Below are 11,557 nucleotides of genomic sequence, written 5' to 3' on the forward strand. Positions count from 1 at the left end.
CTAGTTGGGCTATTCTTCATGGCCGAACCACAATTTACAAGCAACAACAATAATTCAACAAAATTTCAACATAAAACTCAATCAAACTCAACAATAATCAATCAAACTAATATTTACTTATAAAATTTATATTTAGTTCTTATAAAATTATCAAATCTTACCTCCGTACAAAACAAAATGGGACCTCCGGAGAAGTTCTTTGACCGAGCTGCTGAAGAAAAAAACGTTAGGAATCGTCTGTGCCTCCTAGAACTCCAATTGGCCGAACTCAAGGGGAAGAGGAGCTACGTCACCGTTAACTTCTACTAGACAAAAGTAACGCTAACGTATAGAGGAGGATGAGACGAACACTTTTTCTGGATTAGATTTTTTATTGGAGTTACAGATCTCAAGAAATTGAGTGCTGAAGGTTCATGGCCCATGAAGTTCCACACGGCCTTCTCTCTCCTTTTTTCTTTCTTCTTGGTTCGGTTAAGGGGAGGAAATGAGATGTTGATGGTGAGGATTAATGAATAAGGGGGTTAGGTGTCAAGCTAGGCCACATGTCAGTTTTTAAAGATGTTGAATCAGCGATTCAAGTTATAAATATCCTAAACGGATAATTAAGAAAACAGGATATATTAAAATACAAGTAATAATATATATGAGTTACTAATATAAATGACATTAGTAACATAATGATAAAAGATATACAGTGAAGCATTAACAAAGCTAAATTCACTGAAGACTATCGATATTTACCCATATCGGCAGATATCTAGTTCTTTAGGTGAATGGATCCACCTGCAGAAGTGTCCAGTGACATTTTTGATAGCTCAGATAAACCATCATAGAATATATCCAGGATGGTCCATTCTGAAAGCATGTCAGAAGGACACTTTTTGGTCAACTGTTTGTATCTTTCCCAAGCTTCATAGAGGGATTCACCTTCTTTCTGTCTGAAGGTTTGAACATCAGCTCTAAGCTTGTTCAGCTTTTGAGGAGGAAAGTACTTGGCTAAGAAAGCCGTGACCAGCTTATCCCAAGAGTTCAGGCTGTCTTTGGGTTGAGAATCCAACCATAATCTAGCTCTGTCTCTTACAGCAAAAGGGAAAAGCATGAGCCTGTAGACTTCAGGATCTACTCCATTAGTCTTAACAGTATCACATATCGGCAAGAATTCAGTTAAGAACTGAAAAGGATCTTCAGATGGAAGTCCATGAAACTTGCAGTTCTGCTGCAACAGAGAAACTAATTGAGGTTTCAGCTCAAAGTTGTTTGCTCCAATGGCAGGAATGGAGATGCTTCTTCCATGTAAATTGGAATTAGGTGCAGTAAAGTCACCAAGCATCTTCCTTACATTATTATTATTTTCGGCTGCCATCTCCTTTTCCTGTTCGAAAATTTCTGAAAGGTTATTTCTGGATTGTTGTATTTTAGCTTCTCTTAGTTTCCTTTTTAGAGTCCTTTCAGGTTCTGGATCTGCTTCCACAAGAATGTTCTTATCCTTGCTCCTGCTCATATGACAAAGAAGAGGGCACAGAAAAAATAATAATAATAATATGGATCCTTTATACCACAGTATAGGGATCCTTGTGTGAGTAGAAGAAGAGGGGGAGACAAAGAATGTAATATAATGGAAGAAACACAACTGTGAGGATGGCAGAGATGTGAGATGAGATGTTAGGATATGAATAAATAGAATAAGATAGGGGAGGGATAATTTTCGAAAATTATTTTGAAAAAGAGTTAGTGATTTTCGAAAATGGTTTTTGAAAATTGTTAGCATTTTTTTTCGAAAAATTTTTAAAATTAAAAATAAAAATAAGAATAATTAGTTAATTAAAAAGAAATTTTTGAAAAAGAGGGAAGATATTTTCGAAAATTAGAGAGAGAGAGTTAGTTAGGTAGTTTTGAAAAAGTTAAGAAACAAACAAAAAGTTAGTTAGTTAGTTGAAACAAATTTTGAAAAGATAAGAAGTTAGGAAGTTAGAAAAGATATTTTGAAAAGATATTTTTTTTGAAAAAGATAAGATAAGAAGATATTTTTGAAAAGATATGATTGAAATTAGTTTTGAAAAAGATTTGATTTTTAAAATCACAATTAATGACTTGATTCATAAGAAATCACAAGATATGATTCTAGAACTCAAAGTTTGAATCTTTCTTAACAAGCAAGTAACAAACTTCAAATTTTTGAATCAAAACATTAATTGATTATGTTATTTTCGAAAATTTGATATAAAAATAAGAAAAAGATTTTTGAAAAATAATTTTAGAATTTTCGAAAATAACTAAGGAATTTGAAAAAGATTTGATTTTTGAAAAAGATTTTGAAAAAGATAAGATTTTCAAATTGAAAATTTGATTTGACTCATAAGAAACAACTTGATTTTAAAATTTTTTGAAAAAGTCAACTCAAATTTTCGAATTTGATGAGAGAAAAAGGGAGAGATATTTTTTTTATTTTTGAATTTTTATGATGCAAGGGAAAAACAAGAAAAATGATGCAATGCATGAAATTTTTAGATCAAAACAATGAATGCATGCATGAATGATATGAGTGTCAAGATGAACACCAAGAACACTTTGAATGTCAAGATGAACATCAAGAACATATTTTTGAAAAATTTTTGATGCAAAGAAAACATGCAAGACACCAAACTTAGAATTCTTTAATGCTTACGCACTAAGAATTCAAGAATGCATATGAAAAACACCATGCAACACAAAACAAAAAATCATCAAGATCAAACAAGAAGACTTACCAAGAACAACTTGAAGATCATGAAGAACACTATGAATGCATAAAATTTTCGAAAAATGCAAGATGCACATGCAAATGACACCAAACTTATGATATGACTCAAGACTCAAACAAGAAACACAAAAAATATTTTTATATTTTTTATGATTTTCAAATTTTTTTTTTGGATTTTTTTCGAAAATTATATGAAAAAAAAAAATAAGGATTCCAAAATTTTTAATATGAATTCCAGGAATCTTGCATTCTTAGTCTGAAGCTTCAGTCCAGGAATTAGACATGGCTCACTAGCCAGCCAAGCTTTCAAAGAAAGCTCCAGTCCAAAACACTAGACATGGCCAATGGCCAGCCAAGCTTCAGCATTTAACACGAGAGTATATTGCTCTTGATAACAAATTGCAAGCCTCAGTCCAAATAAATTTAGACATGGCTTTACAGCCAGCCAGGCTTTACATGCTTCATGAAACACTAGAATTCATTCTTAAAAATTTTGAATAAAAAAATTTTTTTGAAAACATTTTTATTATTTTCGAAAACAGATGAGAAAATTTTAGAAATATTTTTGAAAAATTTTTGAAAATAAAATAAAAAGAAAATTACCTAATCTGAGCAACAAGATGAACCGTCAGTTGTCCAAACTCGAACAATCCCCGGCAACGGCGCCAAAAACTTGGTGCACGAAATTGTGATGTCCAGGCTCAAACTATTCCTGGCACGTGAGCAACTTGGTACGCGTAATCGTGATTACACATTCATAATATGTCACAACTTCGATACAACTAACCAGCAAGTGCACTGGGTCGTCCAAGTAATACCTTACGTGAGTAAGGGTCGAATCCCACGGAGATTGTTGGTATGAAGCAAGCTATGGTCACCTTGTAAATCTCAGTCAGGCAGATATAAAATAATTATGGAGTTTTCGAATGATAAATAATAGAATAGGGATAGAGGCACTTATGTAAATCATTAGTAGGAATTTCAGATAAGCGAATGGAGATGCTTTTCGTTCCTCTGAACCTCTACTTTCCTGTTAACTTCATCCAATCAGTCTTACTCCTTTCCATGGCTGGCTTTATGTGATACATCACCACTGTCAATGGCTACTTTCGGTCATCTCTCGGGAAAATGATCCAATGCCCTGTCACGGCACGGCTAATCGTCTGGAGGCATCACCCTTGTCAATGGCTTCATCTTATCCTCTCAGTGAATAATATGCTCACGCACCCTGTCACGGCACGGCTATTCATCTGTCGGTTCTCGATCATGCCGGAATAGGATTTACTATCCTTTTGCGTCTGTCACTAATGCCCTGCAATCGCGAGTTCGGAGCTCGTCACAGTCATTCAATCATTGAATCCTACTCGGAATACCACAGACAAGGTTTAGACCTTCCGGATTCTCTTGAATGCCGCCATCATTCTAGCTTACGCCACGAAGATTCTAGTTAGGAGATCTAAGAGATACTCATTCTAGCTTAATTCATGTAGAACAGAAGTGTTTGTCAGGCACGCGTTCATAAGGGAGAAGGATGATGAGCGTCACACATAATCATCACCTTCATCACGTTCTTAGGTGCGAATGGATATCTTAGAAGTGAAATAAGAAGAATTGAATAGAAAACAGTAGTACTTTGCATTAATCTTTGAGGAACAGCAGAGCTCCATACCTTAATCTATGGAGTGTAGAAACTCTACCGTTAAAAATACATAAGTGAAGGTCCAGGCATGGCCGAGATGGCCAGCCCCCAAAACGTGATCAAAGGATCATAAGGTAATCCAAAGATGCCTAATACAATAGTAAAAGGTCCTATTTATAATAAACTAGCTACTAGGGTTTACATGAGTAAGTAATTGATGTATAAATCCACTTCCTGGGCCCACTTGGTGTGTGTTTGGGCTGAGCCTGAGTGTTGCACGTGTAGAGGTCCTTCTTGGAGTTGAACACCAGCTTTTGTGCCAGTTTGGGCGTTCAACTCTGGTTTTGGCTCCTTTTCTGGCGCTGGACGCCAGATTTGGGTAGAAAGCTGGCGTTGAACGCCAGTTTACGTCATCAATTCTTGGCCAAAGTATGGAATTATTATATATTGCTGGAAATCCCTGGATGTCTACTTTCCAACGCAATTGGAAGCGCGCCATTTCGAGTTCTGTAGCTCCAGAAAATCCATTTTGAGTGCAGGGAGGTCAGAATCCAACAGCATCAGCAGTCCTTCTTCAACCTCTGAATCTGATTTCTGCTCAAGTCCCTCAATTTCAGCCAGAAAATACCTGAAATCATAGAAAAACACACAAACTCATAGTAAAGTCCAGAAATGTGAATTTAACATAAAAACTAATGAAAATATCCCTAAAAGTAACTAGATCCTACTAAAAACATACTAAAAACAATGTCAAAAAGCGTATAAATTATCCGCTCATCACAACACCAAACTTAAATGGTTGCTTGTCCCCAAGCAACTGAAAATCAAATAGGATAAAAAGAAGAGAATATACTATAAATTCCAAACTATCAATGAAACATAGCTCCAATCAAATGAGCGGGACTTATAGCTTTTTGCCTCTTGAATAGTTTTGACATCTCACTTTATCCATTGAAGTTCAGAATGATTGGCATCTATAGGAACTCAGAGTTCAGATAGTGTTATTGACTCTCCTAGTTCAGTATGATGATTCTTGAACACAGCTTCTTTATGAGTCTTGGCCGTGGCCCTAAGCACTTTGTTTTCCAGTATTACCACCGGATACATAAATGCCACAGACACATAATTGGGTGAACCTTTTCAGATTGTGACTCAGCTTTGCTAAAGTCCCCAATTAAAGGTGTCCAGGGTTCTTAAGCACACTCTTTTTTTTTTTTTTTGGACCTTGACTTTAACCGTTCAGTCTCAAGTTTTCACTTCACACCTACACGCCACAAGCACATGGTTAGGGACAGCTTGGTTTAGCCGCTTAGGCCAGGAGTTTATTCTTGTAGGCCCTCCTATCCACTGATGCTCAAAGCCTTAGGATCCTTTTTATTTGCCCTTGCCTTTTGGTTTTAAGGGTTATTGGCTTTTTGCTCTTGCCTCTTGGTTTTAAGAGCTTTGGCTTTTTCTGCTTGCTTTTTCTTTTTTCTTTCTATATTTTTTTTCGTCTATATTTTTTTTCTTCTTTTTTTTTCTGCAAGCTTTGTTCTTTGCTGCTTTTTCTTGCTTCAAGAATCATTTTTATGATTTTTCAGATTATCAAATAACATGTCTCCTAGTCATCATTCTTTCAAGAGCCAACATATTTAACATTCTTAAACAACAACTTCAAAAGACATATGCACTGTTCAAGCATACATTCAGAAAACAAGAAGCATTGTCACCACATCAATATAATTAAGCTAAGTTCAAGGATAAATTCGAAACTCATGTACTTCTTGTTCTTTTGAATTAAAACATTTTTCATTTAAGAGAGGTGATGGATTCATAGGACATTTATAACTTTAAGACAAAGTTACTAACTACTAATGATCATGTAATGAAGACACAAACATGGATAAGCACATAACATATAAAATGAAAAAACAGAGAAAGTAAGAACAAGGAATGAGTCCACCTTAGTGATGTCCTTGAGCTCTTCTATGTCTCTTCCTTGTCTTTGCTGCTCCTCCTTCATTGCTTTTAGATCTTCTCTGATTTCATGAAGGATGATGGAGTGCTCTTGATGTTCCACCCTTAGTTGCTTCCAATAATTGTGTGGAAGAAAATGTATCCCCTGAGGTATCTCAGGGATCTCTTGATTTGCAGTAAAATGTTCTACCACTGAGCTATAGACCCTTGATGGAAGCTTTTGTCTTCCCTTTTCTCTTTCTAGAGGTTTCTCTGGCCTTAGGTTCCATCAATGGTTATGGAAAAAAACAAAAAAGCTATGCTTTTACCACACCAAACTTAGAATGTTGCTCGCCCTCGAGCAAAAGAAGAAAGAATAGAAGAAGAAGAAGAAGATATGGAGGAGATGGATGGGTGTGTGTATTCGGCCATATGGGTGGGATTGGGTGGGAGAGAGATGTTGAATTTTGAAGGTAGTGGGTGTATGGATGTGAGTGGTGAATAGAAAACAGAAGGGATGATCATGAATGGAAAGAGAGATGATGAGGTAGGTGGGGATCCTGTGGGGTCCACAGATCCTGAGGTGTCAAGGCATTTACATCCCTGCACCAAATTAGGCATGTAAAATGCCTTTGCACACAACTCTGGGCGTTCAGCGCCAGGTTGGTGCCCATTTTGGGCGTTCAACGCCCATTTGCTGCCATTTCTGGCGTTGAACGCCAGAACCATGCTTGTTCTGGGCGTTCAGCGCCAGGATGCTGCCCATTCTGGGCGTTCAGCGCCAGAACCATGCTCTGTTCTGGCGTTTGAACGCCAGACAGATGCTCCTCCAGGGTGTGATTTTTCTTCTGCTGTTTTTGATTCTGTTTTCAATTTTTATATTTATTTTGTGACTCCACATGATCATGAACCTAAGAAAACATGAAAAACAATAATAATAGAGTTAGATAAACATTGGGTTACCTCCCAACAAGCGCTTCTTTAATGTCAATAGCTTGACAGTGGGCTCTCATGGAGCCTCACAGATGTGCAGAGCTTTGTTGAGACTCTCCAACACCAAACTTAGAGTTTGGATATGGGAGTTCAACACCAAACTTAGAGTTTGGTTGTGGCCTCCCAATACCAAACTTAGATTTTGACTGTGGGGGCACTGGTTGACTCTGCTTTGAGAGAAGCTTTTTCTGCTTTCTCTCCATGGTTGCAGAGGGAGATCCTTGGGTTTTAAACACAAGGGAGTCCTCATTCCATTGAAGGACTATTTCACCTCTGTCAACATCAATCACAGCTCTTGCTGTGGCCAGGAAAGGTCTTCCTAGGATGATGGATTCATCCTCTTCCTTTCCAGTATCCAGGACTATGAAATCAGCAGGGATGTAAAGGCCTTCAACCTTTACTAACACGTCCTCTACTTGTCCATAAGCCTGTTTTCTTGAACTGTCTGCCATCTCTAATGAGATTTTAGCAGTTTGCACCCCATAGATTCCCAGTTTCTCTATTACAGAGAGGGGCATGAGGTTTATTCCTGAACCAAGGTCACACAGAGCCTTAAAGAGCATGGTGCCTATGGTACAGGGTATTATGAACTTTCCAGGATCCTGTCTCTTCTGAGGCAATGTCAGTTGATCCAGATCACTTAGTTCATTGATGAACAAGGGAGGTTCAACTTCCCAAGTATCAATGCCAAATAGTTTGGCATTCAGCTTCATGATTGCACCAAGAAACTTGGCAGTTTGCTCTTTAGTAACATCCTCATTCTCTTCAGAAGAGGAATACTCATCAGAGCTCATGAAGGGCATAAGGAGGTTCAATGGAATCTCTATGGTCTCTAGATGAGCCTCAGAGTCCTTTGGTTCCTCAGAGGGAAGCTCCTTATTGATCACTGGACATCCCAGGAGGTCTTCCTCCTTGGGATTCACGTCCTCTCCTCTCCTCACAGGTTCGGCCATGATGCTTATGTCAATGGCCTTGCACTCTCCTTTTGGATTCTCTTCTGTATTGCTTGGGAGAGTACTAGAAGGGATTTCAGTGATCCTTTTACTCAGCTGGCCCACTTGTGCTTCCAGATTTCTAATGGAAGACCTTGTCTCATTCATGAAACTCACAGTGGCCTTGGATAGATCAGAGACTAGATTTGCTAAATTAGAAGCATTTTGTTCAGAGTTCTCTGTCTGTGGCTGAGTGGATGATGGAAAAGGTTTATTATTGTTAAACCTGTTTCTTCCACCATTATTAAAGCCTTGTTGAGACTTTTGATCCTTCCATGAGAAATTTGGATGATTTCTCCATGATGAGTTATAGGTGTTTCCATAAGGTTCTCCTAAGTAATTCACCTCTGCTATTGCAGGGTTCTCAGGATCATAAGCTTCTTCTTCATAAGAAGCCTCTTGAGTACTGTTGGATGCAGCTTGCATTCCATGCAGACTCTGTGAGATCATATTGACTTGCTGAGTCAATATTTTGTTCTGAGCCAATATGGCGTTCAGAGTATCAACTTCAAGAACTCCCTTCTTCATAGGCGTCCCATTGCTCACAGGATTCCTTTCAGAAGTGTACATGAACTGGTTATTTGCAACCATGTCAATGAGTTCTTGAGCTTCTGCAGGCGTTTTCTTTTGGTGAATGGATCCACCTGCAGAAGTGTCCAGTGACATTTTTGATAGCTCAGATAAACCATCATAGAATATATCCAGGATGGTCCATTCTGAAAGCATGTCAGAAGGACACTTTTTGGTCAACTGTTTGTATCTTTCCCAAGCTTCATAGAGGGATTCACCTTCTTTCTGTCTGAAGGTTTGAACATCAGCTCTAAACTTGCTCAGCTTTTGAGGAGGAAAGTACTTGGCTAAGAAAGCCGTGACCAGCTTATCCCAAGAGTTCAGGCTGTCTTTGGGTTGAGAATCCAACCATAATCTAGCTCTGTCTCTTACAGCAAAAGGAAAAAGCATGAGCCTGTAGACTTCAGGATCTACTCCATTAGTCTTAACAGTATCACATATCGGCAAGAATTCAGTTAAGAACTGAAAAGGATCTTCAGATGGAAGTCCATGAAACTTGCGGTTCTGCTGCATCAGAGAAACTAATTGAGGTTTCAGGTCAAAGTTGTTTGCTCCAATGGCAGGAATGAAGATGCTTCTTTCATGTAAATTGGAATTAAGTGCAGTAAAGTCACCAAGCATCTTCCTTACATTATTATTATTTTCGGCTGCCATCTCCTTTTCCTGTTCGAAAATTTCTGAAAGGTTATTTCTGGATTGTTGTATTTTAGCTTCTCTTAGTTTCCTTTTTAGAGTCCTTTCAGGTTCTGGATCTACTTCCACAAGAATGTTCTTATCCTTGCTCCTGCTCATATGACAAAGAAGAGGGCACAGAAAAAATAATAATAATAATATGGATCCTTTATACCACAGTATAGGGATCCTTGTGTGAGTAGAAGAAGAGGGGGAGACAAAGAATGTAACATAATGGAAGAAACACAACTGTGAGGATGGCAGAGATGTGAGATGAGATGTTAGGATATGAATAAATAGAATAAGATAGGGGAGGGATAATTTTCGAAAATTATTTTGAAAAAGAGTTAGTGATTTTCGAAAATGGTTTTTGAAAATTGTTAGCATTTTTTTTCGAAAAATTTTTAAAATTAAAAATAAAAATAAGAATAATTAGTTAATTAAAAAGAAATTTTTGAAAAAGAGGGAAGATATTTTCGAAAATTAGAGAGAGAGAGTTAGTTAGGTAGTTTTGAAAAAGTTAAGAAACAAACAAAAAGTTAGTTAGTTAGTTGAAACAAATTTTGAAAAGATAAGAAGTTAGGAAGTTAGAAAAGATATTTTGAAAAGATATTTTTTTTGAAAAAGATAAGATAAGAAGATACTTTTGAAAAGATATGATTGAAATTAGTTTTGAAAAAGATTTGATTTTTAAAATCACAATTAATGACTTGATTCATAAGAAATCACAAGATATGATTCTAGAACTCAAAGTTTGAATCTTTCTTAACAAGCAAGTAACAAACTTCAAATTTTTGAATCAAAATATTAATTGATTATGTTATTTTCGAAAATTTGATATAAAAATAAGAAAAATATTTTTGAAAAATATTTTTAGAATTTTCGAAAATAACTAAGGAATTTGAAAAAGATTTGATTTTTGAAAAAGATTTTGAAAAAGATAAGATTTTCAAATTGAAAATTTGATTTGACTCATAAGAAACAACTTGATTTTAAAAATTTTTGAAAAAGTCAACTCAAATTTTCGAATTTGATGAGAGAAAAAGGGAGAGATATTTTTTTGATTTTTGAATTTTTATGATGCAAGGGAAAAACAAGAAAAATGATGCAATGCATGAAATTTTTAGATCAAAACAATGAATGCATGCATGAATGATATGAGTGTCAAGATGAACACCAAGAACACTTTGAATGTCAAGATGAACATCAAGAACATATTTTTAAAAAATTTTTGATTCAAAGAAAACATGCAAGACACCAAACTTAGAATTCTTTAATGCTTACGCACTAAGAATTCAAGAATGCATATGAAAAACACCATGCAACTCAAAACAAAAAATCATCAAGATCAAACAAGAAGACTTACCAAGAACAACTTGAAGATCATGAAGAACACTATGAATGCATGAAATTTTCGAAAAATGCAAGATGCACATGCAAATGACACCAAACTTATGATATGACTCAAGACTCAAACAAGAAACACAAAAAATATTTTTATATTTTTTATGATTTTCAAAATTTTTTTTTTGGATTTTTTTCGAAAATTATATGAAAAAAAAAAAGAATTCCAAAATTTTTAATATGAATTCCAGGAATCTTGCATTCTTAGTCTGAAGCTTCAGTCCAGGAATTAGACATGCCTCACTAGCCAGCCAAGCTTTCAAAGAAAGCTCCAGTCCAAAACATAGTTGTCAGAACCGAACCGGTGATCGAACCGGTCAGGTCACTGGTTCACTGGTTCACTGGTTCAACCGGTGGGTCACTGGTTGAACCGATAGACCCGGTCGTACGTAAATAAAAAATATAAAATAGTAAAAAATTGAATAAAGTGACAATTATGTCCTTCCTTAAAATTTTTTACTTCAAATTAATTAGCCCTTGAAAAAAAAATAAAATATCAATTTGGTCCTTCAAGATAGTAAACGATGAACACATTACGTCCCTCCATTAATTTTTCATGTGAAATTTAGTGGTGATGCTTAGATGTCCCTACTAATTAGTCTTAAGTCGAAA

General features: G+C 36.2%; 2 non-coding genes across 2 annotated transcripts; both read left to right on the forward strand.

Annotated features, from left to right (window-relative positions):
* The first annotated feature begins 859 nt into the window (after positions 1 to 859).
* Positions 860 to 967, forward strand: LOC112752441 (small nucleolar RNA R71). Its single transcript, XR_003176878.1, has one exon. It is a non-coding gene; the product is annotated as a small nucleolar RNA R71 (small nucleolar RNA).
* Positions 968 to 9,023: 8,056 nt separating this feature from the next.
* LOC112752574 (small nucleolar RNA R71) lies at positions 9,024 to 9,127 on the forward strand. Its single transcript, XR_003177005.1, has one exon. It is a non-coding gene; the product is annotated as a small nucleolar RNA R71 (small nucleolar RNA).
* The last annotated feature ends 2,430 nt before the right edge of the window (positions 9,128 to 11,557 follow it).

Source organism: Arachis hypogaea, chromosome 15 (genome assembly GCF_003086295.3).
Source record: "Arachis hypogaea cultivar Tifrunner chromosome 15, arahy.Tifrunner.gnm2.J5K5, whole genome shotgun sequence".
Lineage (NCBI taxonomy): Eukaryota > Viridiplantae > Streptophyta > Magnoliopsida > Fabales > Fabaceae > Arachis > Arachis hypogaea.